The sequence below is a fragment of the Phacochoerus africanus genome, chromosome 9, assembly GCF_016906955.1.
Source record: "Phacochoerus africanus isolate WHEZ1 chromosome 9, ROS_Pafr_v1, whole genome shotgun sequence".
NCBI classification, from domain to species: domain Eukaryota; kingdom Metazoa; phylum Chordata; class Mammalia; order Artiodactyla; family Suidae; genus Phacochoerus; species Phacochoerus africanus.
In genome coordinates, this window is record NC_062552.1 from 81,561,092 (window position 1) to 81,567,910 (window position 6,819).

At 33.6% G+C, this 6,819-nt stretch overlaps 1 pseudogene; it reads left to right on the forward strand.

Annotated features, from left to right (window-relative positions):
* The first annotated feature begins 4,266 nt into the window (after positions 1-4,266).
* LOC125136719 (olfactory receptor 4L1-like) lies at positions 4,267-6,551 on the forward strand (annotated as a pseudogene).
* The last annotated feature ends 268 nt before the right edge of the window (positions 6,552-6,819 follow it).

A 6,819-nucleotide genomic window follows, 5' to 3' on the forward strand; every position in this document is an offset into this window, starting at 1 on the left:
GTTAAAATAACTCATAAGATGGCACAGTACAGTTTTTACCATAAATTTTCAGTTTTGATTATATGTAGTAACTTAAGAGGTATTTAAAATATTTCAACTATACGGAGTCTTCAGAGAGAAGTTTGGATTTAAATCAGTATTTGAAGAATATTTTTGCACTGTATGGCCTCAATTATCCTTAGGATAATGTTAAAATACTCCTAGAAATGAATATTTCAAACATACATTTGATTATCCAAATAGCTTTTTTTAAGAATCAATAAAACTGTAGCAGTGAAGAGTCAGTCCATAAAGTACTTATTGTATCTTGCTGCAGCAGGCAGTATGTTCTTTTAACTGAATTCTGTCATTTATAAGACACTTAAAAATATTTACTAGTTAGAAAATACTTCCCAAAGCAACAGAGATAAGTGGTTTATCACACAGACCTGTTCTCTGCCCTGGAGAGAATTAGGAGGAGGCATCTAGGTTAGGTCTGATGCTGTCAGAAAACCACTTAAGAAGGAGATATTTACATCAAAACATTAAGAAAGTAAAAAAAAAAAAAAAAAGGAGAGCTTTGAGTGGAAAAAGCCTTCCAGGCAGAAGGGCCAGTGTATACAGACATTGTTAAGTAAGAAAAAACTTGTACATACTCAAGACAGACCTTTAATGAGGAAGGTTGATGAATAAAAAGAAGAAAGACCTGTGCTGATACTGTGTATAAAGGAAGAGGCCCGTGTGTTCAGGCCTAATGAATCCTGGATAAAGAGCCCTTAAAGGATTTTGACAATGAGTAGGAATAGATTCAATATACTTTTAAAGTCTGATGTAGGTCTCCTAAGTGCAGAATAAATTGTAACAAAAGTGAAAGCAGTGAGAATAACTGGTAGGCTGTTTGAGAGAGTAAGCCCAAATTGATGAAATGATCCCAGCTGGGAGTGTGTGGAAACACCTCAAAGAGACCTTCCAATGACAGAAAAAATTCCATAGGTATGCAAATATCTTGGGAACCATCTCTTTCAATGTCTTTCACTTTACAAAACAATGTACCTAGTATATCAAACTTACATATTTTTTGTTCTTACCCCCTGGTTTTTGTTTTTCCCTAGTTTAGTTTGGCCTTAGAAAATATGTTCCCAACATTTCATCTTTATTCTGAAAAATTCTAAGTCCACCATCCTTACCAACTGGATGGGTAACAGGTGCTCATATTATCTAATTTCATTTTTTTTTAGGGCTGCATCTGCAGCATATGGAGGTTCCCAGGCTAGGGGTCAAATTGGAGATGCAGCTGCAGGCCTACACCACAGCCCACAGCAATGCCAGATCAGAACTTCATCTGCAACCTACATCCTCATGGATACTAGTCAGGATCTTAACCACCTGAGCGACAACAAGAGCTCCTAATTTCAATTTTTAAAGAATCCTTTCCTCTCTTTCAAACAGTTCCAGTCCACATGGCTGATACACTAGGTGAACTCACAGTCTACTTAAATAATGAGAGAATAAGTCCCTTCCTTGAACTCTAGGGATAACTATCGAGAGTGTTTATTTTAATAACTCCCTCTGGGGGTTAATCAACAGTCTAAATTTTATGTATATGTTTCTTGTCCTTTTTTTTTTCCTGAACTGCAAATGACTTATGCAAATCTGTCAATATAAAAAAAAGAGAAACAATATATATTCAGAATCTCACTGTGTCTACATATCTTTGAAGAGGCCACTCCTCAGCCAGATCTGGTAGGTTTAAATAGCAGTGCTAATAATAAGCAGAAATTGTATACTTTAATAAAAGAGGAGACTTTGTACAATAGCCTGAGAAATGAATGAAAACCCTATTGTTGTGATCATAAGGGCAACAGAAAAAGATAATTTGTGTCAGCTATCATCTGGACAGATGTATCTAGTTTTAGTAAGCAGTGCAGTCTGTGACTGCTAAATACAGAGCACTGACATTCCTAATCTGAGAGACCAGTTTTATCATTGGAGCTTGTGTTTTTGGAATACAAACTTGAGTTTGTTTAATCCCTATGGGATAAAAAGACAAAAAATGTGGAACTTGGTTAACTAATTTCATCCTTGGCTGTATTTAGCAGCTGTGGCAATTCTGAAATGTGTTCTAATAAAAATCTCATATCAAGCAAGTGGAAAACATTGACTTATTTTATTTCAAGTTAATTTACTAATCCATATTTTTACTTTCCTACATTGAATATTTATTTCAACTTAGAAAATGCTTATGGAATGTTAAGTAAAATAATGATTAATTTAAATGAATATTTAAAAACATTTCCCCCTCAAATCTACATTTATTTTCTTGAATGAAGTTATATAACCTCTACAATTGCTTAATTATACTGCTGACATATACATTTTGGTAATTTTGCAAACCAAGAACTATTTCCTATTTTCTAAACCCATCACCTTTTCCTACCTACATTTCAAAACAAATACTTTTCCTGGGATAGATCATGATGATAAATAATGTTTTTTTAAAAATGTATATATACATTTTTTAATGTGTATACATATTTGCTTGAGTCATTTTGCTGTATATCAGAAATTGGCATGACATCATAAATCAACCATAAGAAAAAATAAAAAGAAAAAATACAAATACCTTAATATTTAAAAATGATAAATATATGAGAATCAAGTCCTTTGGGCACTTACAATGTTGGACCTTTCCTATCAAATTTGTAAGTTTATTTTTTAATTAGGAAGATATTTATAATGGTTATTTTGGCAGCAAATCTGCTTTTTCACATGCCAAACATTTTCCATGTTAAGTGAATATTACTCGTGGTTTATCTAATCCATACATGGCTTTAAGTAACTCATGTCACAAAAATCATTAAAAAGACTCTTCAAGATCAATAGAAATTTCACAGTCTTTTTTCTTATCAATAGAACCACCAGTTACATATGTCCATATACACTATTTAAGTGATTTTGTGAAAATATACAGGAAAGACTATTACTGAATAGGTACACAAAGTATTAAACATCCTACAGCTTTCTTTCTTCAAGCAAGGGTTACAGTTGAAAAGAATACAGTAATATTTCTTCATTTAGTCACCTGAATGGCACAGAAAAAGCTAGGTTCCCCAGTCACAAGCCATTTATCCTATTCGTAGAAGTTCCCACTAGAGAAAACCTAAACCTTGCCTGAATCAGTTTTATTCAATTTCTTTTCATTCCTTTGCAATTCAATATTATTTGTACAACATACAGCACTCAAAAATTTCTATCTTTCACATGTATTATTATTTTTTTGGCTGCACCTATGGCATGTGGAAGTTCTGGCAGTCAGGAAGCAAACCCACACCTCAGCAGTGACCTGAACTACTGCAGTGACAAGGGATCCTTAACCCACTGTGCCACAAGGGAACTCCTCATGTGAGTTTTAGCCATGCCTCAAGTTAAGAACTGTTTTCTTTTTCTAATTCCAACTTATTTTTATCTGTGTCTGAGTAAAAAAAGTAGGTATTTTAAAGATATTTCCTATTTGATCATATGTACAAACTGTCATAATGAATGATTTCACTTACCATAACAAATTTGAGTCCAACTTCATTTAAATTTACCTGGATATATTTTATAAATATGCTTGTGAATTAAAAAAAAACTAAATTAATAAATGTTATTTTTGCTTTTAATTTTCCAACTTTAAATATTAAACTATAAACAAAATTTTCTTCTGTTAGTTTTTGAGACTGAGGACTGCATAATCTTGAAAACAATTTCACAACTAGTACGTAGACTCAATTACTGATTGAAATATGATACCAATGATGATGACAATAATTCCTTATAAAGAAGACAACTAGGCAATCTTATCATTTATAATTAATAAGGAAAAAATATTTTCATTTATAGTACATCTTCTTTACCAAATCTTCCATAGTAAAATTCTCCTGTGGTCCATATATCCACCAGAAAATGAGATAATGATAAAGAAAAAATTGTGTGAATGCACATACTTACATAGCACCTATGTAGACAATGAAATATACAAACAAATTCCATATATGTTACCCTTTGGAGTCTCATATCAATCTGGGACATTGAAGAGTTGAGAGTCTATTTCCATAGTAAATGTTTGATTATTGACCCTTGCTTCATTTGTTTATTTGTTTTTTAATTCTGAAAGTTGGGCCAAATAAAAATTTCTGAATATTTTGTGAATTATAAATCAAAGAAAGAAGGAAATGCTTGTAGATTTTTTTAAAATATTGATAATGTATAGATTTTCCACTTTCCATCCTGTTACTCAGAACCAGAATGTGGTATAAGTGAGTGTATATGTGTGATTCTATATCTGTGTCAGTATGGTTGATGTATACCATTAATAGCTTTAAAAAAAAAAGAAAGAAAAAGAAAGCTGGGACCAAAAGATCTAAATCAAAATAAAAAAGGAGATACAAGTGAGCCAACAGTGTTAGCTCAATGTGGAAAAACATATAAAATACAAATATCAAGGACATATGAGCCAGGGTAAAATTGCCAAAAGTCAGTCTGCACACAAATGTAGTAATTCAGAGGAAAGCAATCGTTACAAAAAGGTAAGCAATTAGGCTCCAAGGAAACACAAATGCTCCTTGTAAAAGATCTGGTTGTTGTTCAGATATCATCTATATACTGAATGAAGACTACTTCAGCTAGGAACCCAGCAAAAATAGATTCTGAGAAATAGGCAAAAAGTAGAGGTCAGTTTTATTTAGGAACCTGTAGGAGATACAGAACGCTATTGAAAAAACAGGGGAAAAAGGAAAGAAAGAGAGGGAAGGAGGGAGGGAAGAGGGAAGAAAGGAAGGAAGAAGGAAGGGGGAAGGGGAGAGACAGGGAAGAAGGGAGAGATGAAGAAAGGGACAAAAAAAGAGAAGAAGGAAGGAAAAAAACCTGGACATTGAGAAATATTTATGTACTTGTCCAGAAACTTCACAGGAAGCTTATTTAATTATAATTTTGGGGTGGGGAAGAACATATAACAGACTATACCTAGATTAAAGCTTCAGGGATAAGTGAAATCATCAGCATATCCCTTTAGGTTGAAAGGAAACCTGAGAATATAGAATAGCTAATAAAATACCCTAAAGTAATTTCCTAAATGGGTATACAATTCAACTCACATGCACATATCTAAATATTTCAAATTAGGGTGGTGCAAAGGGTGAAGGATTGAATACTAGAAACCAGAACTTTATTTGACTATATTCCAATCCACTTGAACTGACTCATGACCAATAGTTATTTGACTGTTTTATTTCTCATGCATTGAACTTGTGCTTCACAAATTCATGAAATTATGAGAGAAACAAAAAATGAAAGTGAAGACAAAATCTATGACTGGAAACCACATTTATAAAATTTTACAGTAAATTCCCTATATTTTTGCCTTTCTGTCTGAAAATAAATGCAGTAATGTGAATGTGTATACAAGTAATGTGCTTGCATTAAATCAATTAAAATGTATTATTCAGAAATATCCATCTCTTCTCTTTCTATAGGAATCAAATACTATTTTCTATATGTCCATATCATCAACATTATCACAGATAAAATCATCACTTTTTCAAGTTTATCTTCATTTTAAAGATTTTCTGAAAACTCCTATACAGACTCGATCAAAGTGAACAATAGCTCAGTAATATCTGAGTTAGTTTTGTTAGGACTCACCAACACTTGGGAACTTGAAATTTTCTTTTTTTTTAATATTTTTGTTGGCATATGCAGCAATTATGGCAGGAAATCTTCTCATTGTGGTCACTGTCACTTTTCACTCTCATCTGCACTTGATACCAATGTACTTCCTCCTTGGAAATCTCTCCTTTCTTGATATGTCTCTCTCTACAATCACAACCCCTAAGATGGTTGCCGATTTTCTCAAGGAGAATAAAACAATTTCTCTGTGGGGCTGTATGGCTCAGATGTTCTTCCTTCACTTTTTAGGGGGCAGTGAGATGACTCTCCTCATAGTTATGGCTGTTGATCGGTACATTGCAATATGCAGACCTCTTCATTACACAACCATCATGAACCACCGGATGCTCATGGGCTCTGTGCTGCTGTCATGGGCTGTTGGTTTTGTGCATACGATGAGCCAGATGGTTTTTACCATCACCTTGCCCTTCTGTGGCCCCAATGTAGTGGACAATATTTTTTGTGACCTTCCTCTAGTTCTAAAGCTTGCCTGCACTGACACCTATGTTCTGGAGTTGCTGGTGATTGCTGACAGTGGACTACTGCCTTTCATTTGCTTCATACTCTTACTCATTTCCTACACTGTCATTCTGGTAACTGTCCGACATCGATCCTCTGGTGGCCTCTCTAAGGCTCTGTCCACACTGTCTGCTCATATTACTGTTGTCATTCTGGTCTTTGGGCCATGTATCTTCATTTACATTTGGCCACTTAGTAGCTTTTCAGTGGATAAATTTCTTTCTGTGTTTTATGCAGTTATCGCACCATTATTGAACCCCATTATTTACACTCTGAGGAATCAGGAAATGAGAGCCGCCATGAGTAGGCTGAGGACTCAACATGTAAGCTCCAGACAGAATTACTAGGCAAGACCATGGTGAAGATTTTTAGAGCAAAAATCATATATATATTACACCTCAAAACAAGCTGGTATTAATTTTTGTTTGTATATATTTAAAATATTCACACTGTATATTAAAATTGCCAAATGTTCCATCATCATATCTCTATGACATTTTTGGCTTATTGGAAGAATAGTTTTTAATTGAAATTCAATTTAGTTGGGGTTAGCTTTTATAAATGTAATAAATAATTAAATAGGGGAGTTCCCATCATAGTACAGTGGAAATGAAT